A 26,465-nucleotide genomic window follows, 5' to 3' on the forward strand; every position below is an offset into this window, starting at 1 on the left:
TAAAGCCTCTGCCTTCGGCTCAGGTCATGATCTCAGGGTCCTGGGATCGAGTCCCACATCGGGCTCTCTGCTCAGCAGAGAGCCTGCTTCCCTCTCTCTCTCTGCCTGCCTCTCTGTCTACTTGTGATTTCTGTCAAATAAATAAATAAAATATTTAAAAAAAAAAAAAAAAGATTCTCTCTCTCTCCCTCTCCCATTGCCCCTCACCTCTCCCCAGCTTGTATGTTCATGCGCATGCATGTGTGCATACACGCTCTCTCTCAAAAAAAAAATTGAGTTGGAGATATACAATGTATATGTGCATATTTTTCTACATACACTTAATGATACAAAGCAATTCACGCTAGTTAGCAAAATAAACTATGTGGATGATAAGCACCTTAGCATTTTGATAAAATAGCAGTTACTAGGGGTGAGGTTATCAAAGAAGGCTACATGACTGAGGTAGCAATTGTCCTAGACTCTGAATAATGGGTAGAACTTGGGTTTCTTAAGGGAGATGGCCTCTATTTAGCTCATTTCTTTATTAACAATTATGTGTAAATAAGGATATTATCTAGTGTAGTCGCCATTGCTTTGACTTCTCAACATGCTTTTTCCTTGTTATTCCTTCGTTTTGATAAGAGATTAATTCTTACTTGGAGAGAATGAAATCAGCACAACAGAGGAAAGCAGAGCCTGGAGACAGAGAACTGATGACAAGACTTGAGCTTGATCCAGCTCCATCTAAAGCCAGAACGCCCGTGGACTTCCAGGTTGCAAGAGCTGATAAATTCCCTCTCCTCCTCCCTCTCCCCCAATCTTTTTCCTTAGGTTAGTTTTAATCACTTTCATCAGAAAGAGTCCCAGCTAATATGACAGAGTAATGAGACAGTATTTAACTCTGAATTTTAGAAGAACTGCACCATGGGTAGAGCTAGACCTCAATTTACAGTCTTTTGAAATTACAACTTGAAGGTTGTTTCTCATTAAGCTTATTGGTGGTAGATAATTCTTACCCTTTGACTCAAGACAGTGTGGGAACAGACGGGTGTCTGCATTTTCCCTTTGGAGCTTGTTATTTTTCTCATAAAAGATGAATTATTTGTAAGCAAAAATTAAAGATAAAAATCATTTAAAAAAATGTGGTGAACATATCCCTAGAGTTACGAGAGCTGTGGAGTAATTCATCTATGGAGTGCTGCTGGAAGGCAGAGCCCACCAAACCCCCAGAACTCAGGGTTAAGGGAAATGATAGTTTTATGCTTTTTGATTAGAAGTTTTTGCTGCAGAGGCCAGGGCAGAGATGCCAAATCTCTGGGTGATCTGGCAAATTTCTTCATAAACGTTCACTAATAACAGCTAATTAATACATAAGTACACACTATAGGTCTAATATTGTTATGTATCACCACAAACCTGAATAAGTACTGCTGTTCTCATTGTTCCCATTTTCCAGATAAGAAAAATCAAGGCACAAAAATGTTTAAGCCAGGATAGGCAGCTAGGTGTCTGATGCTGGTAGGACATTCCCTTACTCACTGCCCTATACTGCTCTTGCTTATTAGTTACCCCACAGAAGGTCCCTTTGGTGTAGCTGCAAGTCTCAGGTGTCAGAGCAGAGTTTGAGGCAAGAGACAAAACTACTTGGATAATCACGAAAAGGGAAAAAAAAATCCATTTCTGCATGAAATGCATTTCTCCATTTGCTTTAATTGTTCTGAATTTCTCTTGAGAGGCTGTAAATATTGTTCTATGAATGGTTACTAGCATTATTGATAAAGAATAAAGAGAAAGAAAGATAATGACTTAATAATGCCTCTTATTTGGAAGGAAATAATACTGAAAAAACTGTGGTTCTTCTGGGGGCAATTTTGCTACCCGCAGGACATTTGTCAATGTCTGGAGACCTTTTGGTTGTCACAGCTGGGAGATGCTACTGGCGTTGAGAAGGTGGGGACCAGGGAAGCTGCTAACCTTTTGACGATGTGCAGGTCAGTTTCCACAACACAGAATTGTCTCCAAATGTCAGTCGTCCTCAGGTTGAGAAACTGTACCCAAAACAATAAGAATTCATTGAGGATGTTTTTAATGAGCCATGTAGACATCAGTTTTCCAAGCTCAGAAAAATTCGAAAACAGGAGACAATATATTATCTTGGCAAGTCCGGAACACAAAAATAAGTTTATGGAAATGACACAGCTTATATTGGACATATGAATAGAATAATAACCCCGAGTTTCTCTCTAGAAAGAAAATTTATCTGTTCTTTGTGGTTTAGAAAATTTCTTTGTGGGTTCGAGGGACCAGTTTTTAAAACTGCCAGCTTCTTCTTTTTTTAAAGATTTTATTTATTTATTTGACAGACAGAGATCACAAGTAGGCAGAGAGGCAGGTAGAGAGATAGAGGAGGAAGCAGGCTCCCCGAGGAGCAGAGAGCCCCATATGGGGCTCGATCCCAGGAGCCTGGGATCATGACCTGAACTGAAGGCAGAGGCTTTAACCCACTGAGCCACCCAGGTACCCCATAACGGCCAGCTTTTAATTACTGAAAAAAATAAATTTTCTCATGATGAGATAACTCAAATTCATCAGCAAATGACCTTTGCTGACTTTCCATCATTCTTCGAATATTTCTCAATGGCTAGAGCTTTAGTAACTCCAGTCAGACGTAATTTGATTTAAAACAAAAAAAAAAAAAAGAAATTTTTATGTAAGTGGAAAAAGAACATAATTTAGATTTATTAGTATAAAGAGCAAAATGCAGTATTCTACTTAATCAGGAGACTCAGTACTTTTTATGATGATCTTTGTCTCCTTAATTTGAATATTTCAAAACTAATTATATTACGAAAATTGAATGCCACACACCAATTCACTTAGATTGTATTGATCATGATGAACTAATTACTTTAGATTTGTGATCTGAATAATTTATTATTGTGCAACCCACTCCACATTAGTGGTTTTTGCAAAGTAGTGCAGAAAAGCACTCTTTTGCCAACTTCTGTTCGCATTTGAAGAAGAATTTCCTATATGTATGTCAAAATCTGTCACCACAGAACTCAGAGATGTCAGGTTATATAAGGTATCGGCAGAGACGTAGAGAGCATTCATAAAGGGAGATTACTTTTTTAATGGAAGTGATTAAGGAAAGATGCATTATTACAGTTAAACAAAAGTCTTACCACTGTGACTTGGGCCTGAATGCTATTCCTGGAAGGCCCTCAAATGTCATTTGCATAATCAACCAGGGGCAGGGGATGTACTTCTTTGGTCCTATTGGTGCCAAGTGGTCATTATGGTTGGAGGTGAGAACTAGGTGTAGTACTGAAAGAAAACCAGTGGGGAAGGAAAAAAGAGAGAAGTTTTCATTCATTCATTCATTCATTCTTTCATCTGCTCAGGAAGTATAGTTGACAAAACTACCAGCTTTAGGAAATATAATTGACAAAAATGTATATATATTTAAGGTGTATTAAGTGATGATTTGATATATGTATTCATTGTGAAATATTCACCACAATTAAACTAATTAATATATCCATCACTTCCCATAGTTACCATTTCTTTTTGTGGTGCATTCAATATGTATTTATTGGTCTTCTAATATGTGCCAAGCCCTGTATTTGTGTTGGCAGCAGAAAGTGAGGAAGGCAGAATAAGGGGGGAATAAAAGAGGACAACTTGGGGCGCCTGGGTGGCTCAGTGGGTTAAGCCGCTGCCTTTGGCTCTGGTCGTGGTCTCAGGGTCCTGGGATCAAGTCCCACATCGAGCTCTCTGCTCAGCGGGGAGCCTGCTTCCCTTCCTCTCTCTCTGCCTGCCTCTCTGCCTACTTGTAATCTCTCTCTGTCAAATAAATAAATAAAATCTTAAAAAAAAAAAAAAAGAGGACAACTTGACAAAGGGACCACCAGGCTTTTTCCTGGTCTCATAAAATTTATAGGTCATGGCAGAGAAAACTATCAAATAGATAACTAGAGAATTTGTTACACTGGTCATAAATGAAACAATAAAAAGTGTAAGGTATTATGAGAAAGAATGACTAGAAGAACTTAATTTAACCTTGGGGATCAAGAGAGGTAGCTCGTAGGTATGGTCTTGCTCAGTGTAAAACAACAATAAACAAAACTAAAAAACCAAGGCATAGCTCATAGTTGATAAGCACAATTCAGATATCAAATATTCTTAATTGAGTGTGAGGGCTGGGCCTTTAAAACACATGTTGATTTTCACTATTAAGCTAATAAAGCAAACCAGAATCAACAGGACACTAAAAAGTACTGACTGGCCTTAGCTACTGAAGGACTTCTGTGAAAAAGATGGTTTTTAAGGAAGGGTGAGTCTGGTGAGTGGGCAAAGAATAGGGAAAGAATGGCAGGTCTAGAAGACAAGTTGAGAAGGCGTTGGGAATAAGCAAGAGGTAAACAAATGGTACAGGCTAAGAAGCCCGTGAGGAAAACTGGCATCAAACTCACAGGAAATGAAGCATGCTCTGAGGCAGCAGGAAGTGAAGCCCTGGGTGAACCTCCAGCAGAGGAATCTGACCTGGACAGGAAGTGAAGGGCACCGTCTGAGGAGCAGGAAGGGGAGGTTGTTTGTTGTGTTGCTCATAATGAGGAAAATAAGTATCAGTTACTAAACTTTTGCTAAAGCTTCTGTCCTGTTTGGGATTTTAGCAGTTTGGAGATTCTCTAACAAAATATTCTGGCCTTCTGGGAGGTATTTGTTGGGGAAAAGAACAGAGAGAGGAAAGATTGGAGTGTGGGGGATTGCTATGGAGATGTCTTGCCTGGGCTCCCTTCTGGGGAACACAAGATCTCTGCTTGGATCCAAATCAGAAGGAAGTAAGTCTCTCCGACCCCCACCCCCGCCCCAATCTCCCTTTTCATGATGAAGTAATTCACATGTGACACTTGGTTGAGATAAGCCTAATTCGTGTTATCAAAGTTTGAGGAGTGGGAAATACTTAAGAAGTTGTTTGTTGGTGATTATATGGATAATTTATTCTGTTTTGACTGAAGAAGGAAAAGGATAAAAGAAGCCAAAACCCTCACCAACTCCCCTAGTGTAACTGGGGGAGGGGAACACTCTGAGAAATTACCACTGAGAATATATGTAAATATAATTTTTTCTTTTTACCAGTCGTAAACCATGTGGTATGAGGAAAGATGGAAGAAATAAAAATAACCAACATTAAGTTAAAAGGGATAATTAGAGGAGCCAAAATAAGAGGTGAATGTTGCAGAGAATCTAGCTAACTTTAGAGACCAGAGGTTCTTTCAAACACTTCTGTTCAAGACACTGTGAGGTTTTACACGTTTCAGGATTTAACAAAATCCTAAATGTAAAGGTCTTAAATATACACAAACATTTTTTGCTTTTTCCTCTGAAGGGAGGAGATACTAGGAGATGTGTTCTTGGCTGTCATTTGAAGAATAGCTTCTAGTACATTTTATTTTCCGTTAAAGGCTCTGGAGAACAGTTGGCAAATAGAAATTGGTCCACAGAAATAACATAGCTTCCTGGAACTTAGGGGGAAGGAAATGGGTGGTTTCTTTAATTACTATAGTATTTGTGTGTGTGTGTATTATAGCTAAAGATAGCATTCTGGCTAATATCCTTTGGGGGAAGGTGAATCTGGAAATTAATGAATTCAAAAGTGTATACAGTTGTGTTAAATTTGCTAAGTAAGACAGTAATGCTCTATGTTTTTAATATCCTGGCTAGATCAGAAAGAGTGGATTGAAATTTGTTCTCTGATATTTAATCAGTTTAAATTAAAGGACATTACTATTTACATATGGAGAACTAATGACTTTAATGTAGGCAAGAAAGCTTATTTACAACAAAGATGGGATTGGGGGTGGCAAGAGGAGTGTCGATAGGGCCTTAATTAATTGATTTGCTGATTATTTTCTGCTGGGTGTTATATAGGACTTTTACTAATGAGCAGAAGTAATAAGAATGCTCAGCAAGCTATTTGAACTCATTAGTAGTAGCAATAGCTTCTTGGACATCTTAAGATATTTTGGGATCCTTTTTAAATCCTCTTTTATGCTGAAATTGTGGACTTTATAAACTTGAAGAACTAACTATATTCTTTATGTAAACTTATTTATCAGCCTAGATCTGGGCTTCACATTTAGTGAAGTTGGAAAAAAATTGGATGACAGATTTGAATTTAAATAAAAATTTTAAATATCTCTCATAGCAATGCTAGGTATTTATTTTTTTCTTTAAGACAATGACTGGTAATAGATACATTTATGCTCACTAGTATAGACTTCTAACTTTTCTGTTAGTTTACACATTTTTCTTAGAAAGTCATGGTACTAAAGAAATTCAGAAATCTCCAGGAGATTCTGTGCAAATTCAAACTAATTTTTTTTCTTCCAAATGTTCCTTTGTCATAACTCCTTGACCTGAACTTTTTACTTCGGCAAGTTTGTGAGTCCCATACAGTTTCTTCCTTAGGCATGCTCACTCCTGACACCAAGTTTTTGCTTAGCCTATGCCTCCTGCCTAGAATGCTGTCTCTTCCCTTATGCACATCCTTTCTCCATCTCATTTTTGTCCTATATCTACACTGGTTCGGAGGAGATGGTAAGCGATAGGGGTAGCTAATATTTACTAAGCAGGTGTCATGCTTTAGGTACTGTGTTGGCAATTTACATGCATTGTTTAATAATGCCCCCATTGTACAGACAGAGGAAATGAAGCTTAGAGAAGACTTGCCAGTAATAAGTGGTATAAAGTCTGAATATGAATCTACGTCTTTTTGTTGTTGCTGTTGCTGTCATTTCTAGACTTAATCATAGAGTGCCTTGAATTGCTAAGGCCTGATTTCCCTAACCAGATGGTCAGCTGCTGGCAGGCAGGGACCTTATCTTTTAGACTGCATAGAGTAGATACTCAATAGTTATAGCCTTCTGTTGAAATGAAAAATAAAATGTAAAATGTCAAAGAATTTTATAAATAGATCAAACATTGGAAGAAAGAAACAAGTCCCAGAAAACTAGTTTCTCAAAATCACTAGATGAAAGCTACAAGACATTGGTTCTGTGTGAGCTAGGCCCACCCCCATGGGTATCTAGAAATGGGGGGGGGGTGGATCTTAGGGCATCAGGATAGTGCATTTAGTAGGTGGAAGACAGGGATGTCACACGTCCTGCAGGAGAGGGGAGAGTTCTGTAACATTGCTGGTCCCCACCTGGCTTTACAGGCCAATGATGGGAAATGTGGACCTGGAACCTAGATAAAGTTCTGATCTACTTCCCCATTTTTCTAGGTTTGTAACTCCCTTCATGTTAACTATGTGTCCTCTACTTTGGACATCCAGTTAGTGCCAAATAAAGTCAGTTATTACTCACTGCTTCCATGGAAGTGTCCCTGATGGCAAGAAATGATCTTTGAGGAGTGACAGACCTTACCAGACCAATAGTAAGAGTGTACGAATCACGATGTATTCGAAAATGGTTCTCAGACCTTGATGTGCTTACAAGTCTCCTGGAAATCTCATTAAAATGCAGATTCTGATTCAGGAGGTCTGGGGTACGAGTCTGCATTTCTGACGTGCTCATGATGCTGGTGCTCTTGTCTGTGAACTGTGGGTTCTAAAGTAACTTGGGGGAGCAACTCACTTAATAAACAAATAAGCATTTATTGCATGTCTATTGATTTCTTAAATTATAGAGATGGAGGTAATGATGGTTGGATATAAAGAGTATAGAATTTGGTTTCTTCACAGAAGGAACTTCCATCTGTTTTGCTACTTGAGAGAGAGAGAGAGAGAGAGAACATTTTCCATGGATAACCAATGAAGAACTATGTTTCTCAAGAGAAAAAGGCAGAGAAATACTTTCTACCTGTGTTTCCTCATTTTAAAAAAAGGGCATCTGAAGTACCCAAATAATTAATAATTTTAGAGGAGATACTGTAACTAAGTAAATTAAAGACTTGGCTGCTATTCTTGGCTGCAGTAGATGTAAGCCTTGCCTAGCTCAGGACTAATGTGAGCTGTGTTTTTGAGTTTTTCCGTGTGTGTATGTGGGCTGTTGTGTATGTGTGAGAGCTGGGAAGGGTCTGAGCTCTTTGCTTGGCAACTGCTTTCTTCAATATCAATAGAGAAGGGGGATCTAATAACTCCCTCCCATCCCCTAAAGACTCAAACTCTGAGTTAGGGGGCAGAAGTTCCTAGGGCAGCCTAGACTAGGAACTTTGCATATTTTAGGCAGTGGAAGTTATTTGAATATAGTCATTGAGAGAAGAGACTACTCATTATCCACTTAAAATACTTCCCGGCTGCAGCACGCTGCTGTACCGACGCCAAAGCAATTGGCTTTGCATTTGGCCAGCTGATTTAGCAAGAAATTTTGCAAATTATGCAGTCCTTACAGATGGTGCTGTTGGGTTTGTTAGAATGTTTTAAAACACTGACATACTTGACCATGAACTGAATTTCCAGCCTCTTAGAGCTACTCCAGCCAATTCTAGACTCTTTCCACAGGCAGCTGGAGACCAGGAACAGACCTTTCCTGCAACCTTATGATAAATGATTTCCTTTAAAAACCACTTGTCTAATAAAATAACTCGGTGGTAAACTTGGCTAAGGGGAACTCCTGGAACTTGTCGGTATCTTCGCTTATCTCTGAGTTGCTTGAGTAACATTTTAAAATGGTTCTTAATTGACTTTCTGGTGCTGTGCCTGGAGGTCAAGGAAGAGTATTTCTAGGAGGGATGAGTGTGCTGTGCCAGTGTGAAGTGTAAATCCCTGAGAGACTGTGATGAGGGTCTATGCCTGAATGTGCAGAGAAAGAACAGCTGGAGGCTGTGGCTTTCTCTGGAAAGAGGTTTCTAAATTTGCCTCTAGAAACTATTAGGAAGTTTAAGGTACTGTATTGTCTTCAGAGGCCCATTTCTTGCTTTGATCTTTGCAACGGGACTAGTCCTGATTTTTGCTGTTAATTGCTTGCTTGTTTTCTTGGTTTCTATTTGAATCATCAACTTTAATCAATCTCCCTCGATGCCCTTTTGGTTGTGCCTATTTTGGCTTTACGTAAGCAGCATCTCTGGATGCATGAATGAGGCAGATAAAATTCCCCAGGGTTACTGAACTGCCCTTCATCTATTTATAGCACTGCAATGAATTTACCATAGCCCACAGCATAATTCAATCACTCTAAGCCAGAGAGCAAATTCTGAATTTTTTTTTTTTAAACCCAGAGGCATTTGGTATAGGCTAAGCTCAAAGGCACATAATTCAATCACTGGTTATTCAAGATAAGTCATACCTGGGCTTCTGTGATTACCAGATTGTCACTGTCAACTAGATGTTCAGCTCTCATTCCTAACTTTGTATTGGAAGCTGTGCAAAGTCTATTGTAGTCGCGCGCGTGTGTGTGTGTGTACATGTGTGTCCGGCAATGCAGAAATGGCAACAAAAAAGTATCTAGTACCCATTAAGGGACCGATGGGACAGCCCATTTGATAGCGCTCTCTCAGTCAAAGGCTCTTTCTTTCTTTCTTTAAGATTTTATTTATTTATTTGACAGAGATCATAAGTAGGCAGAGAGGCAGGCAGAGAGAGAGAGGAGGAAGCAGGCTCCCCGAGGACCAGAGAGCCCGATTCAGTACTCGATCCCAGGACCCTGGGATCATGACCCGAGCTGAAGGCAGAGGCTTTTTAACCCACTGAGCCACCCAGGCGCCCTCAAAGGCTCTTTCTTAAGAGAACTCTTGGCCTATAGCTGGAGCTATTTGATCTTTGCCCTAGGAACACTCCATTAAGGTCACGGCAGTGTGTCTTAGCACGACAGTTTCACATTGGGCCTTAATCTTTTCTGAATAGATGAGTTAGAAGGAGGCATTGTTTGGTTGATTGATTCAATCCTTCAAAAACTTCCACTGATGAACACCTATATTCCATCTTGGAACCATGGAATGGGGTTTCCCCGGCTTCTGATAGAAATCTATTCTTACCACCCACTATTTTGGCTCGCAGAGCTCCTGATACCTCCTCTTCTTGAGAACATTCTCCACTAAGGTGATTAGCTCTAAGCTAATTTGGAATTACTCATTTGCTTTGCCTCTGCAGGGTCAGCCCTGCTTCTCCTAGCAAGGTGGCCGTTCCCACTTAGGAATGTTGCTCGTTTCGGTCACTAATTTCTTTCACTCAGGGTCAGACTGGAGGTTATGGATATAGTTGTCCTTTGATGTGACCTGTGATGGCTTTGGGATGTGTCCATGAGGCTAGGCTGAACTACATCCTCCTGAATTCCTTGTCTAGTAGGTTCCTGGCTATAGTGAGCTACAAAGAAGATTCTTTTGTAAAAACCATCAGCTGAAAGCTTGGCAGCAACTATTGGGTGACATGCCCCCTCCCCACTCCCAACTCAACCAAGCACCAATCTAGGGGCTGCTGTGAAGGGAGTTTACAGATATAATAAAAGTCCCTACTCAGCTGATTTTAAATTAACCAAAGGGAGATAGTTCCAGGTGATTTAATCAGAAAATCCTCCGTTTTAGTGAGATATAATTGACACACAGCACTGTATAAGGTTTAAGGAGCACAGCATGATGGTATGATTAATACTGCGAAATTATTACCATAATGAGTTTACTTAACATCCACCATCTCATATACATATAGAAAATTAAAATCTTTTTTTTTCTTGCAATAGGAACTCTTAGGATGTACTCTGTTACCAACTTCTAAATATCTCCTATGGCAGTATTAACCAAAGTCAACATGCCAGCTCAGTACTTAGTTACCTTATACCTGGAAGTTTGTACTTTTGACTACCTTCATCCAATTCTCCCTCACCCCCGAGAAAAGCTTTTTAAAAAAGAGGGTTTAAGACCTCCATGATGCTAGAGAGTTTACACACACGAGCAGAAGGAAAGTTGTAAAATCTTTTTCTACACCCTGGGACAAAACTGATGTTGGTGCTGCTGATCTGCTGATTTGCCTTGTTGGTGTGAAGCAGCAGAAGCAGCAGCTGGGCCTGAAATTGCTTTTCATTCCAGCTGGATCTTCATTCGATTTCACTGACGCCTGGCCAAGTGTGTGTACTCAACTCCACAACTGAGAGCCCTGGCTTCTGCAAGATACTCTCCTCATCACACTCACTCTTCTGAGGTCCTAGCCTGTTTGTGATCTCCGCTTTCTGACTGCCCGCCCTGTGGATACCAGGCTGGCTTAACCGGTTCCTACCTCTGGGTAAGGCACTTCCTTATAATAACTGAATGGATAGATTTTTAAAAAATGAAAAACTCTTTATGTTGGTTCTGCTTCTCTTGTTAAATTCTGACATGCTACATGAACTAAAGAAACAATTGTTTTCTTCAAATGTCATGAAGTTAGGCAGTTGGAAACCTAAATGGCCACCAACATTCATTCATTTATTCATAACAGTGCTAGGGTTGGCAATAGAGCAATAAACAAGGTAGAGTTGGACCTACCCTGGGAGGGCAGGAAAGTAGATGTTGAGCAATATTTACAAGGATAATAAGGTTAGCATGGAGCTGTCAGAAGGTATAAGTGGGAAATATGACCTACTTTGACATGTCAGAGAAGGGAAGTGAGGACTTGGAGAGAGAACAAGCAGTTCTTGAGAGAGTTGTTCATTGTGGCAGAAGGGATGAGGCCGGAGAGGCAAGGCATAGAGGGCCCCGCAAGCCAAGATACTGATGTCTGACTTCACCCTGAGGGACAAACATTTCTTTCTTCTTCTTCTTCTTCTTCTTTTTTTTTTTTTTTAAGATTTTATTTATTTATTTGACAGAGAGAGAGATCATAAGTAGGCAGAGAGACAGGCAGAGAGAGAGGGGGAAGCAGGTTCCCTGCTGAGCAGAGAGCCTGATGCAGGGTTTGATTCCAGGACCCTGAGATCATGACCTGAGTGGAAGGCAGAGGCTTAACCCACTGAACCACCCAGACGCTCCAAGGGACAAACAATTCTATTTACAAATCTTCATACTTCTTAAAAAAAAAAAAAGATTTTATTTACCTATTTGAGAGAGAGAGGGAGAGAGCTCATGCACACAAGTGGGGGGAAGGGCAGAGGGAGAAGCAGGGAGCTAGATGCAGAGGCTCCATCTCAGGACCCTGAGATCATGACCTGAGCCCAAGGCAGATGCTTAACTGCCCGAGCCACCAGGTGTCCCTAAAAATCTTCATACTTTTGAAGCCGGTATTTTTTTTTTAATTTTATGATATCCTACTATGTTTCACTCTGAGCCTTTTAACATCCCATGGTGTTTGTGTGCTTGCTCCTGCCTCTGCTTTTATTCCTTTTAAGTTTTTTTTCTAGAGTCCTCTTATATAATTCACGATGCTTTTTTATCATGCTATTGTCACACTGGCTATTGTTACACTATTTTTAACCCATTCTCCTTCGTTATGCTTTGAATTCTCACAGCACACCTGGTAAGGGAAAAAGAAAACAAAATCTGAACTCTTAATATCAATTTACTTGACAGTTCCCTTGTCTCAATGATTATTTTCTGTTCTGTTAAAACTCACAGCCAAGGGTTCTGGAGGGTGGGCAGTTCAACTGGCTTCATTATTCCTGGCCTTCTGTGCCAACCTGAGTTGCAGGGAGCTCAGCCCTTCTTTGGGCTTTTAACCCCTTTTGCCTGCTAAGCACCCTGATGCTCTAAGGATTTTCTTAAGTAATTGAGCCACATACTATTGTTGAAAAGTGGGGCAGTAAATACCATCAATTCCATAGGCCAGAGAGATAAGAAAGACTGAACTGGAGAAGCTAGAACTTAGGTGACAAAACCAATCAGAACAAATCTGAGTAGGTTAAGCATGAGCTCAAATTTAATTTTGGTCTTTCTTTCCTCTTCTTCATTTTTCAAAATGCCCTCTTCAGGTCTCCCCTTTGGAGAAGTAACGAAGTATGGAGGGGTGAACCAAATCTTAAAAGCAGACTGATTTGGGCTGAAAATCTGGTTCTACCATAGCCTATTCCCTTATCTGTAAAGTGGGAAAAATATTATCTACCTGTCAAATGATATGTGCAAAGCAACTAGCTTAGTGCTAGGTACATAGATGGGGTTTAGTAAATTTGCAGTATTAAGTACTATGATTTTGAACAAGGTGACTTACCTAGTAGCAGAAGGAGAGGGCTTAATTATTTAGCAGTTTACTCTTTCTTTTTACCCTTTGTACACATTTTTATACAAGGAGTAAGAAGCATCATTTGTTTTTAAGAGCAGTATCAGATCTCTCAAGATCCAAGTCAGGAGTCAAGATAGATGGTCAGGTTCATGGATTATGAGGACACTTGTAGAACTTGCCCTGACTTGTTTAAAAGTGAACTGGAGTTGGGGCACCTGGGTGGCTCAGTTGGTTAAGTGTCCAACTCTTGGTTTCAGATCTCAGGGTCCTGGGATGGATGGAGCCTGGTATTGGGCTCTGTCCTCAGGACAGAGTCTACTTGACATTCTCTCTCTCCCTTCCCCTCTGCCCCTCCTCCTGCTTGTGTACATCCTCACTCTCTCTCTCTTTAAAAATAAATAATCTTTTTAAAAAGAGTGATTAGAGTTAACTAAATTTATTGTGGTAATTATTTAGTAACTAAATGGTAATATTAGTTAACTAAATTTATTGTGGTAATTATTTCCCAACATATACACTATCAAATCATTATGATGTATACCTTTAATACAATGTTGTCTGTCAATCAAATTTCAATTAAACTGGGGAAAAAAAGACTGTTTAAACTGTTAAAAAAAAGTGAATTGGAATGACAAATTTTGGAAATAGTGGTGAGGGCTTTACAACATTGCAAGTGTAATTAATGCTATTGAATTCTGCACTTAGAAGTGTTTAAAATGGTAAATTTTATGTTATGCATATTTTACCAACACCACAACAAAAAATTAACCCCTCCCCCCACCAAAAAAAAAAAAAAGTGAATTGGAGAGAGGCTTGCTGGCTGCATCTGAATAACTCCTCCTCCCACTCCCAAATGTAGGCTAGCTTAGTAATAACGTGACCCACTTAAGAATGAACGAACCATATAGGGACTATTGTTGCTGAGTGCTTCTAGAATGTGAGTGAGGAGGGTCCATACCTAAACTCATCATCTCTCAGATGAGGGGTTGGAGACGCTGAAAGTGTGACTTGCCAACAACTACATGTGCAGCATGTCACTCCCCTGAAAGCTGACTGCTACAATTGTGCTATGCTATGCTACTTCACGGGAGCCTCAGAGCCATCAAAGCCTCTGGTTGCTCAAGTGGGGCCTTTTTCCTTCCACTTTTTCTCCAGGTGCCTGACCCTTGTCACTAAGCATCAGTGGCTCCAAGCTCTCAAACTGCAAAAGCCAGGACTAGGACACTGGGTGTCAGTCTCAGCTTAATCCTCCCATAGCTGAGCAGGGACAGGCCATGAGTGAGGTCTGATGATTCCACAGCTTCTGTCCTGTTGTCTGAATTTCAGCACCAGCCCTTCACCAGGCCACTCTCTTTCTCCTGCTGGGGACTTTGCATATGCCATTCCCTCTGTCATGAATACTCTTCTCCACTTTGATACTTCCTATTCATGCTTCAGGTTTCAGGTGAAGCATCACTTTATCCAGAAGGCTTTCCTGTCCCCCTAGTCTCTGTTAGCTCAGACTGTTATGTGTTTTTTTGGTAACCTACACTTTTTTGTAATTCTCACCTCATTTGTAATTATTTGTATTATGTCTGAATTCCATGCCTGAGGGCAGCGTCTTAGTCTTTCCTGTCCACCACTGTTTCCTGAAAACTTAGCACTGGGATGGCACATTTGTGTTCATTAAAGAAATAAAAACCCTAAAGATAAATCAGACCTGTCTTCTCGTGACAGGGAGAATAGGTTAATGATATACCTTCACCTGCATTAACAGGTAAGAGTGGCCAATGGAAGTAGGGCAGACATGGCCTTTAATCTGTAAAGACTGATCTGGGCACGGCACCAATATCAATATCCAGTTGCTATTCCAAGGCCATGTACAAATGAGCAGGGTGGAGGGACTGGCTTCGATCACCCACACCAGTGTTGCATGCATGTGAGAATAAACAGTAAATCAGTAGCAGAGGGGATATAGGTTTGACACAAGGGAGCACTTTCTGGTAATATTAAGTGTTGTTAAAAATGGGTCGTTATATAGAGGAGGAAGCCTTCCCTTGAGGGTTCAGAAAACAGGCCAGAGTTCCATTTCAGCTGGTTATTTTAGGCCTACCACAGGCAGCTGGGTAGACTAGACATCCTCTTAGGGTCCAATCATTCCATTCCTCTGACCCTCTAAGAAAGCTATGGGTGTGGTTATTGCCAATGATCATGCAAACAAGCACACACTCAAATGGGAGATGCTTCTAGCTAGTCCTGTGGCTGTAAATGTTGCTAGCTCCTTTTTCTACTGAATATTCTGAATTCACCTTTTGTTTAGAAAATACTTCAGTCTTAAGCACAGCAAAGCTTGTTCTATAAAGAACTAGTTCCATATTTCAAAGTGAGACCTGCAGTGCATACCAATTTAACTCTCGCACTGACATATACCTAAAAAAATAAGGAGGACACAAGCTAGGCAAGAGGATTCAAAAAATAGCCCACTACTCTAATTCTCAGGCATACAAAGAAAACGATTTGGACATTGTTGCATGTCCTATCCAGGGAGGAGGGACACATCTCCTCTTTCCCAGGTTTTAAAGTGAGGGAATAGAATGGTCTTGAATATGCAAATGAATCTAATTTAATTAACTTTTATGACCACAACTCCTTTGAGATAACCATGGGAGCCAATTAGATTCCATTAAGATTCAGTGATTTCCCTGAAGCTTCAATGAGACACCCTTGTCTTCTTGAAGAAAAAAAAAAAAAAAAGAAAAGAAACATGAAGGGATTAAAGCAGAGACAACAGAAGAGAGTTGTCTGCAGCGGCTGCGCTGTGTGGTCTGACCAGAAGCTGCTTCCACAGTCATTGGCTCTAGCTGGTCACCCCGCGCATGTGTGGCACGGCAGGCAGCAGTGTGAAATCATTCCAGGGCAGTCATGTAACTGCTGACCCACCGTTTATCGTAAGCTGAAGCTATGAAAGGTAAAGGTAATATTTCATACTTCGGGCCAAAATGCAAGCCTCGTGAGGGCGAGGGAAGAATTGCCTGGACCTAAGGCCACAGACAAAGAGAAACTTACCCTATGTTTTCCTTTGCTGCCCAGTTTTGTCATATTCTGTCCCTTCTCTCCCCCCCATTACAAATGTAATACATATTTAATGGAAAAATACAGAATGGCTAAAAGACACTGCTCATATCTAACAAGAGTTTGGAAGTCTCTCTTCTGCAATTTTGTTCCCTTCCTTCCCCCTTACTAAGCAAATTTAAGAGGACTTTGAGTGTTTGGGGAGGGTTGGAAGGCAGTGGAGTGAGGAGGGTGTAATGAATGTTTGGAGTGCGGGTATCATATTCCAGTTCCTTCCTTTTCTTTTCAGTTTCTATCCTAGGCCTCTTACCTCTCTCATCTCTAGAACTATGCAATTACAGAGCTGCCAAGGTTTTTGGATCCTGGCCCCTAAACCATTCTCCATGGTTAGGAAAATGTATGGTGGGTCTATCAATTGTTTGACCCTCCCTGAAAGTGCCTTGGGCTCAGTAAAATGGGCAATTGGGTTTCCAGGAGCTGTATTGCCTGCTAGTTCTAGACATGTTGAATGTCATGTGACTATAATGGTGCGATTAATTTTACTACTTTAGTTAGGCGATGTTTGTACTTCTTTACATAAGTAAGCTATAGCTAAAACAAATACATGCTAAGAGTAAATCACAGTGTTCAGCATTATGTGATTATATAATTGTGCAAGCTATTAATTGGAAGTAGAGATAAAGTTGCTGTAGGAAGTTTTTTAATCAAGTAGATTTAAGAACTTACATTTTATGTTTCCTTTAGATTTTTAAAATAATGAAGTACTTAAATTCCAACAAGGTATACAATAATAAAATAATTAGAAACAAAAAAGATGATAACGTGGAAAACAGACACCTCTGTGGTTATAAAGGAAAGGAGAAATAAAAGTAAGAAAAATTAAAACGAAATCTTTTTTTTTTTCCCCACCAATAGTTTCATTTGGTTTGTTTTCAAGACCTTTAGCTTAACTGCTATGGTGGCTCTGTGATCCAATTCTAGCCAATGAGATGTAAGCAGAATTCTGCTAGGAGCTTCTGAGAAGCTTTGCTCTTTCTTAACAAAATGGGACACGTGTACATAATGCTCTCAGCCCACCCTCTCAGCCCACCCACTACGTCTTTCTGCTTTAGGTGTCAGTGTGATGGCTGGACCTGCCTTTGATATAAATGTGGTGGACCTGCAGTAATCATCTTGGAAACATAAAGCAATGAGCCAATACGGTAAGAAAGGAAGACTTCAAACATACAAAGACCCTGGGATCCTGATGGCATCACTGAACAGCTAAACCACTCTCAGTAACTGCTTACCATGGTACTTCCAGTTGTGGGAGAAAGAGACAATTTTTAAAGTTATTGTTAGGGGGATAGTTATTTGCAGTTGAAAGCATTCCCAATTTAATTTCTCAGATAAGGCTCAGTGACATGCTAAAATCATATAATCTACTTATATAATGGGAATTTTAACTCACATATTCTGATTCTGGAACCTAGAGCTTACTCTCTGAGGCATGGTTGAAGTCCCACCAGAAGTGTCATTTTTTTAATCTGATGCTTTCCCCTTCTTCCTTCCGTTCTAGGCTTCTCGCTCTTCCTTCAGGCTCTTGTAGCACTTTAAACCTATCTTTAGTGCAGCAATGTCACAGGAATCCACATGCAGGGGTCACGTATGACTCCTTTAGGATTTGCACACCTATCTCCCTGTCTGGCACAAAGTAGGTGCTTAATAATCACTGATTTAGTTTGATTTTGAATCTCACTTCCACTTTTTCTTTAATACCCTCCCGCAAGAGATGATAATGAAAATGCCGAGTAGACAATAAGAGGGAGGTAGTATAGGAACAGAAAAAAAAAATCCACAAACTGGATAATTGGTTCTTGAATTACTGACCATTAACCTAAATAGCTCACAGTAATTTCCAATTCCTTTCTTCCTCTTCAGTTCCAAGTGATCAGAAGCTGTTTTTATTGAGAATGAGCTTCTATCTTGATAGAAGAATGGGAACTATCACCATATTGTAGAGACTGGGAGTATTCAGGATATGAATGTGTTTTATAAAAGCCATTTCCCTCAATAGTTCATATTGAAGCAGTGAAAATCACTCCCGGGCCTATCCTGGGCATGTAGGAGGATTTTTTCTTCACTAATACTTGTTTGTGTTGTCTATAAACCTCTGGGGAAAAAGAGAAACTGATGGAGAGCAATGCTCTCTATAAACTCTAACGAATGAAATTAAACTACAAGATGTAAAGGGATAGTCCTGGGGGACTGAGATATATTTTTGTTGGAGGCAGGCAGATGGTAGGACACCATTAAATCCAATAAATTGTTATTCATTTTAACCCTGAAGTCTGAGATGGAGGGTAGATCGAATGATAATCATGTGGTACCCTTTTTCTGGTAGGCTTTCATTTGGTCTCCGATCCAGGAAATTTGGATTCGGTTCTGGCTGTGGTCCTTCTGGGCAGTGTGATTTTAATTAAGACATGACTTTGCTCTGAATCTATTTAAGATGGGGTTACTAATCATACTTATTTCACAAGGTTGAATGAAATAAGCTATGTGAAAGGACCTTGTAGACTGGGATGAAGCCTACCAACAGTGGTTAGGACTATTATTAGGCTGATCTGCAGGCAGCGATGATGGAAAGAGAGTGGGAGGGAGAATGGAGAGCCATACTTAAGCTGCTCTCAGGCCTGCTCTGATGGAAACTGGGGTTTATTCTATGACAGCAAAGCTAATAATAATGCCCAGTAAAGCATTAGCACTTAAAACATTAGCACTTAAGCATTAGCACTTAAAGCTTAGTCTGGGACAAGACTGGGTTTACCAGGGAGGGTTGGCCTTAACATCACATACTTCAAACCTGTGTGGTTGGCAGTTTGCTTGTTGCTCTATTATCGCCTGTTTTGGAAAGGGCGAATCTAAATTGGAACTCTCTTTCCTCTGTTTAACTGTTTCTGCTGAGTTCCATAGCATTGATTATAGTTCTCACACCCTGCAACTGGCTGTTTCATTCTTGACTCACCTCCAGACTCATAAATATTCCTCAGAAAACACAGGTTTTAGAAGTTGCCTATCTTTTAACCTTAACTTTGTGAATTCACATGTCCCATACAATAGCCAGGCCATAGTATCTTTCTCGCCTTATTGTCCCTAACCTATACTGGAGCAAAACCTTTGACAGACTCCCACTGGATCTTTCAAAGGAGAGGCAGACAAACGTAGGAGAGTTTCTCAGCAGTTGTGTGACCTTGGGTGGTTTCTTCAGCTACAGAAAGAGGGATAATAATAACTGATGTGGGGCTGTTGCCAGCTCAAGCAATAAAGTAAGGAAGAGCACCTGGTACATGGCAAACAGCCAAAAAATATAATTGCCATTATTAATAGTAATAATAATAACAACAGCAACAACAACATTAAAGGTATTCAGAATGAAATGAAATTTAAAGTGAGTCTTGGAAAAGTTAATTTATACTTAATAGTCATCAGGCTATCCACCAATATTTTCCATGGACTGATTTAGAAGAAAAGTCCGTGGGGTGCCTGGGTGGCTCAGTGGGTTAAAGCCTCTGCCTTCGGCTCAGGTCAGGATTCTAGGGTTCTGGAATCAAGCCCCGCATCAGGTTCTCTGCCCAGCCTGCTTCCTCCTCATTCTCTCTCTGCCTGCCCTTCTGCCTACTTGTGATCTCTGTCTCTCAAATAAATAAATAAAATCTTAAAAAAAAGAAAAGTCCCTGCCCTAGAAGGAAAGACAAACGTCAGCACATAAAAATCTAAGTAACGGGCGCTTGGGTGGCTCAGCTGGTTAAGCAACTGCCTTCGGCTCAGGTCATGGTCCTGGAATCCCTGGATCGGGTCCCGCATCGGGCTCCCTGGTCAGCAGAGAGTCTGCTTCTCTCTCTGACCCTCCCCCTTCTCATGCTCTCTTGCTCTCTCTTCCTCACTCTCTCAAATAAATTTAAAAAAATCTAAGTAACAATGCAATAGGTGGAAGACATTTTACTACACTGAAAAACTGTTAAATAAGATAATCCAAGATGGACTGAGGGTACCTACAGTGATTTTTTTTTTTTTTTTTTTTTTTTTTTGTTGAGTAGTTGCTTGGGTATTACTCTGTAATACATCAAAAACAGCATTACTTGATATTATATCATGACCATGGAGTATGACAATGAGACTGCCTCAGAAGCCACCAGTACCCCATGTTCCAACTGGCTTTTAGACCAGGAGACTTCAAATGTAGAGTCAAGATCTCTTTAGGGCTGGCCAAATAGATATAACCCCCACACCAGTCACTCATCAATGCTAGACCTTATTCCTGGATTTTCATTCTTTTAGTTAAAGACCTTGATCCTTTTTGAAATGGTTATATCCTGTTGTCACCAATCACTGACACATTTGTATGAGTGAGTTTGTGTCCTGTTTGAGGATTAAGATTTACTGGAGGAGAAGGCTCTTAGGGAAGCTGGGAGGAAAGTAGACATTGCGAAGAAAGAAAGAGGGATGCTTGGAGGCTGGGGTTGGGTGTGGGGAAAGGGTGGGGAAGCCCATCCTGACTGTCCTCTCTAGAGAAGCTAATTTGCCATCTTGTATCATACAGGCAACTTCACCTTCTGTATCCATTCTCCTGGCACTGGTCATACTTAACAGAGATGGAATAGAGATTTTCCCCCTTATTCTTCTATTTGTTCTAAGAACCAGAAAGAAGAGGTATTAAACTTATTAGCAAGGAAAGAAGGCCTTATGAGTGGTGAGAAACTGTACTTCCAGCTTATTTGTAAGATCTTGCATTTTGATGTTATGAATTGTCCCTGGGGTTCTTAAAATATTAAATAAAACAATAAAAAAGTAATAAAGAATTTTTAATAGCCCAAGGTGGACAATATAGTTCTTCTAGTGGGAAAATTATGATGTAATATTAAATCACTCTTCTTCATGAAGCTTTTCAAGTGAAACAGGAACTAACAAACACTGAATTGAGAAAGAAAGCTGATGTTGAATAATGTATGATATTGAGGTTGGCTTTATGAATGGTTCAAAGACCAATAGATAAAGTAATATAAAGACTGACAGTAGATTTGTTATTAATTTTTATTAATCATAGTCTGAAGTTATTTTGTGTAATTGTTTACTTGTTTACTCTCAGTCTTCATACTAGAATGGAAACCAAGTGAGGGAGGACAAGCACCATTTCTATTTTTTGCTATGTCTCCTATTACCCAACACAATGATTAGCATGTATTTGTGGAATGACAAATTTATAATCTAGCCTTATCCACTGGCTCAAAATTACACTTTTCCTAAATTCACTTTATTATAAGTACTAAAATGAGGTATCTGAAGATTGTTTAAAAAACAAAACAAGGGGCACCTGGATGGCTGAGTTGGTTTAAGTGTCTAACTTCAGCTCAGGTCATGATCTCCGGGTCCTGGAATTGAGCCCTGAGTCAGGCTTTCTGCTCAGTGGGGAGTCTGCTTCTCTCGCTTCCTCTGGCCCTCCTCTTGCTCATGCTCTCTTTCTTTCTCTCTCTCAAATAAATTAAATCTTTAAAACAAAACAAAACTCATTCCTGATCTGAAATCATATGATAGTCATGAAAATATTCTTCAATAGACACAGATTAGTATGGCTCTATATCTTTAACATCTGTCATTTTAAAATAAATTATTCAACATTATTAGGTTACTTATAAATGACATCAATCAATTAGCCACTGCAGGGCTAAGTCTTGAAGAATTGTTTTTAGAAGCTAGATAGGTAAAGCGTTAACTCTTATTCTCCAGAAAGGATTAAAGCTATTTGGACTCTCACCAGGCTCCCTCTCTTCTTCCCCTATTGAAAATTTAATTAATGTGCACATTATTTGGGCTGTCCCTTCCAACACTGCTGGACACAGGCAGAGGTAGGAGTTTCAACAGGGTGCCTGGGACTAAACCACCCCCACCTCCTACCATTAGAAGAGTGAAGTCTTGGGTGGCCTGTTGTTTAAAGACAATGAATCAAAGACTACTGTGCTGATTGCTAAAAGACTTGCTGTTACATAGAAGTCCCTGTCAGGCCTTTACGGATTGAAATGAATCATTGTCAATTTTGCTCTTCATCTGCTGGATGTATTTTATCTGTTATGTAGAGTATTAAGAATTACTGTTGAGGGGTGCCTGGGTGGCTCAGTGGGTTGGGCCTCTGCCTTTAGCCCGGGTCATGGTCCTGGGGTCCTGGGATTGGGCCCTGCGTCAGGCTCTCTGCTCGGCGGGGAGGCTGCTTCCCCTGCTGTCTTTGCCTGCCTCTCTGCCTACTTGTGATCTCTGTCTGTCAAATAAATAAAAAATAAAATCTTAAAAAAAAAGAATCACTGTTGGACGTACTATACAATTGTCACACATTTATTCTTTGAGTTTTCTGCACACCTGTAAAAAAGATGTTGTTTAAAGTAACTAAAGGACAATTAGCATCCTGTATTGCCAAGATACTTGGTTCTATAGATACCTCCTAAAATTTAGGAAGAGAAAAAATTTACTTAAAAAAAAAATCTCCAGATTAGGGTGACCAGCTTGTCATGGACTTCCCTGGTTTTAAGATTGAATATCCTGCATCCCTAGGACCCTTTTAGTCCTGGGCAAATTGAGGAGGTTGATCACCCTACCCCTAGTTGTGTTGTGGAGAGAACCTTATCAGGACTTCTTGTACCAGAGTATGCAATTGATTTGTAATCCAGATTTGCATCTTATTTTTTTTTAAATATTTATTTATTTATTTGAGGGAAGGGGAGAGAGAGAGAGTCAGAGAAGGAGAGAGGGGAGGGGCAGAGGGGAGAATCTCAAGCAGATTTCCTGCTGAGCATGGAGCCTGATGTGTGTGGAGCTCAGTCTCATGACCCTGAGATCATGACCTGAGCTGAAATCAAGAGTCAGACACTTAACCCAGGTGCCTCCCGTATTTCATTTTAAAGGATAATAAATCTCCACATGGCAAGGGAACACAAGACAATAGGCAGCAAAAATACACATGTTTTAAGGGATTTTGCCTTGTACAAAGTTCTTTGACATATTACTCTTTGGAGCCACTTTGGGATTTAGCCATTGGTTCCTCACTCCTTTTTGGTCCCAGGAACACAAGGTCAAGGTATCCAGAAGCATTTGAAGTAGTTTAGACAACTGTGAAGAATTTTAGCAGGCTAAACCAGGCTATCCATGGATTCAAGATTGATTCCATGGGTAACGATTATGTCCATAGCAAAGGCAGCAGTGATGCCACTGAAAGAATGAATCATTGCTACAGAACAATCTTATATGAGAACCAGCTTTCCCCTCTGTGCAAATGGGATTGATATGTCTGTTGGAAAATGCTCCTATCATTCATTCTGCTGTGCTGGAGACATAAATGCTGAGGCAGGAAAGTGCTAGAAGCTATGATTGTTAGGGATTACAGACATTGTGTCTATGATTTGAGCACCCCACTCCTCTACCGTACATGTTAATTCTTTGAACCTCTGAACTTGTCAATCTGCTTTCCCAATCTCTTTTTATGATTGACACCTGACTGATTTCTCGGGGTATAGAGGCAGCACTGCATAGCAGAAAGATCAAAGGTTTAGAGTAAGATACATTAGGTTTAAATCCGGGTCAGCCCATTACTAACTATAAAATGTAGGCAAGTCTCCTGACTTCTCTTGGGTCTCAGTTTATCATCTACAACATAGGTTTAATGATTCTTCTCATGATTCTCATGAGGACTAAATGGGATGAAAGGTGTGAAAGTTCTCAGTAGGTACTGAAATTATAGTAAAAAGGACAAACAAATCCACATACTGTGATGTATAGACTATGTTTGGGCAACCTTTTGTCAAAGGTGGTCTGAAAAGTCTGCTGGTTTTGTAAATGGTAGGCATAAGTAGAGAAAGCACTTTATTTTTTATTTTATTTATTTAAATTCAATTAATTAACATATAGTATATTATTAGTTCCTAAGGTAGAGTTCAGTGATTCATTAGTTGCATATAACACCCAGTGCTCATTAGAGAATGTGCTTTAAATTAGGAGTCACAGAGTACACAACCTAGTCTGGCCTCCACCCTTAATAGCCCTTGGGCTTTAGTTTCCACTGAGCTCAAGTATAGAAGTTGTGTTCAATCATTCCTAGAACTCCTTACATTTCTGAAATTTCATGAAGAGATGAAGTCTGCAATATTTGAATCTGAGGTGTGTTGTATTCTAGAGCAACTATTGCACCATGTATTGTATTCCATTCTACAGAAAACACCATCCCACATGTTTGAATTCTGCCTCAGGAAAAGTGGTTCTTGGCAGCCCTATGTCTCATTCAACACGACTTTATGCATCTTTTCCCCACTTGCCAGCCACAGCTGTTTGTACTGGGAGTGCAAATCTATTTCATGGTGGGCCTGTTAGATTCTCATGCTGGACATTTGGGATTAGAATATAGGAAATATAATTAATAGTGACGTTGGACCTGGAAGTTCAGCATGTAGGTACTTGGAGGCTGAGGGTACTGTTTTGCAGAAGCCTTCATGGATCATGTGAAAGCAAAGTGAAAAAGGAAATCTGGAGTAGGTTTATTGGAGAGGAAAGAGGAGGGGGGAGAGGGAAAGATGGAGAAAGTAACTTCTTTGGTTATTCTCTGTTCCAATTACCTACAGGCCTTGTTCTTTCAGTATTTCAGTTCTGTGAGATTTCCTTGTGTTCTTTTTTACCTAAAGCAGATTTAAATGGATTTTCTGTTCGTTATGTCCAACTATGCCCTAAGACATATGGTAACACAGACTGGAAAGTGGTACCTAGACAAGGAGTTCTCCAATGGCAGGGATGTTTGTCTTGTTTCCTTTAAAATAAACTTTTGACTCAGCTCTCTGCACAAAGTAGATACTCAATGAATTTATACTGAAATGACATAAATATAATACTTTTGTTTATGAATAGTGTCATTGATGGTATTTACATAAAAGGGTTAGTTATAATAGATAAGTATGTTTCAGGAAGCATTTTCCCTGATCCTCCCAATTGGGCAAGAAACATTATTGAGCACTGTCTTCATGGTATCTCCAGGATCCATTCAGGATCTTGCTTACCATAAGCTTTATTTAAAAATGTCTGTTGAAGGGCGCCTGGGTGGCTCAGTGGATTAAGCGTCTGCCTTTGGTTTAGGTCATGATCTTGGGGTCCTGGGATTGAGCCCTGCATTGGGCTCCCTACTCAGCTGGGAGTCTGCTTCTCCCTCTTCCTTTGCCCCTTCCCCCCACTTGTATGTGCTCTCTCTCTCTCAAATAAATACATAAAATCTTTAAAAAAGATTTAAAAAATTAAAAATGTCTGTTCAGTTGAGACACATTAGGCCACACTGTGGAGATATTTAAAAAAGATATAATTTATAGTTGCTCTAAATAAGCAGCTTGTAGTATAGTTGGGGGATAGCAGCTTGAGTGATTTGCTATGGATTTAAAATAGCGGAGAGAATGGAAGTTCAGCAAGATCTAATATAATTAGAGAAAGTTTGTGAAGAATAGGAGGTTGAGTTACCCCTTGAGAGCTGGGTGGGATTTGGCAAGGCAGAGATAGATAAGGATGAGGAGAAGAAAAGGCTAAGCAAAGGTGTGGGGGTAGTAACAAGAGTTGAAAGTACATGCACTTACAATTATATGATTTACATAGAGAAATGTGAGACAGCATGTTCAAGTATAGAGGCAACAGAAGGTTATGGCTAAGAGTGCTGACTCTGAAGTTGGACTTTCCAGATTAAATTCTCACCTCCACACGCTGTTTCCGCACTTAACTGGCTTTGTGATGTTGATCAATTTACTTAACCTTTCAGTGCCTCAGTTTCTTCATCTTTAAAATTCGGGGTAATGATAGCATCCATCGCATGGAGGTGTTGTGAGCATTAAAGGAGATGCAGTTTGTAAAAGTTCTTTGTAAGCACTTCACGGTGTTAGCTCTTACTATTTGTTGTTGCAGTAGATATCTGGTGGTGAGATCCAATTAAAAGAACTATCCTATTAATATTCAACAGCCATATCAAATAGCAAGTCTCTTAGCCATTTGGGAAGCCAGTTACCATCTGAGTTGCTACTGAATTTGTGGAGCCCTGGTAGGGATTGGTTTATGGTAGGAAAGAACAGTGAAGATGCAGAACCCAGTGGAAGGTCTTGAGTGTGGGGGAGGAGTTTGGAGTTACTTGGATAGCTACTGCAACACAACTGTTTTTCCTGAGCAGGGAAATGATGTGATGAAAGTGAAAGAAGGAGAGACAGGAGTAGGAGGGCCGGCGAGGACCAGTGAGGGGCTGTTGGCAGTAATTCAGCTGTTAGGA

At 40.1% G+C, this 26,465-nt stretch overlaps 2 long non-coding RNA genes across 15 annotated transcripts in view; one reads left to right on the forward strand and one right to left on the reverse strand.

Moving 5' to 3' along the window:
- The window catches only part of LOC132019441 (uncharacterized), a 183,893-nt gene that overhangs the window by 67,245 nt on the left and 90,183 nt on the right, over positions 1-26,465 (reverse strand). For 9 of the 11 annotated variants that reach the window (XR_009404774.1, XR_009404775.1, XR_009404773.1 and 6 more), the window contains exons 3-4: positions 3,168-3,309; positions 1,957-2,030 (exon numbers count right to left, since the gene is read on the reverse strand). This is a non-coding gene — a long non-coding RNA (uncharacterized LOC132019441). Of the gene's footprint in view, positions 1-602; positions 2,031-3,167; positions 3,310-26,465 lie in introns of those variants that run through there. The other 2 variants (XR_009404771.1, XR_009404772.1) reach the window with 2 other exon arrangements.
- The window catches only part of LOC132019440 (uncharacterized), a 111,151-nt gene continuing 89,211 nt past the window's right edge, over positions 4,526-26,465 (forward strand). Inside the window, exons 1-3 of one of the 4 annotated variants that reach the window (XR_009404765.1) lie at positions 4,526-4,826; positions 11,008-11,200; positions 17,272-17,361. This is a non-coding gene — a long non-coding RNA (uncharacterized LOC132019440). Of the gene's footprint in view, positions 4,827-11,007; positions 11,201-15,664; positions 16,056-17,271; positions 17,362-26,465 lie in introns of those variants that run through there. The other 3 variants (XR_009404767.1, XR_009404769.1, XR_009404768.1) reach the window with 3 other exon arrangements.

The sequence above is a fragment of the Mustela nigripes genome, chromosome 6 (genome assembly GCF_022355385.1).
Source record: "Mustela nigripes isolate SB6536 chromosome 6, MUSNIG.SB6536, whole genome shotgun sequence".
In the NCBI taxonomy this organism is placed as follows: domain Eukaryota; kingdom Metazoa; phylum Chordata; class Mammalia; order Carnivora; family Mustelidae; genus Mustela; species Mustela nigripes.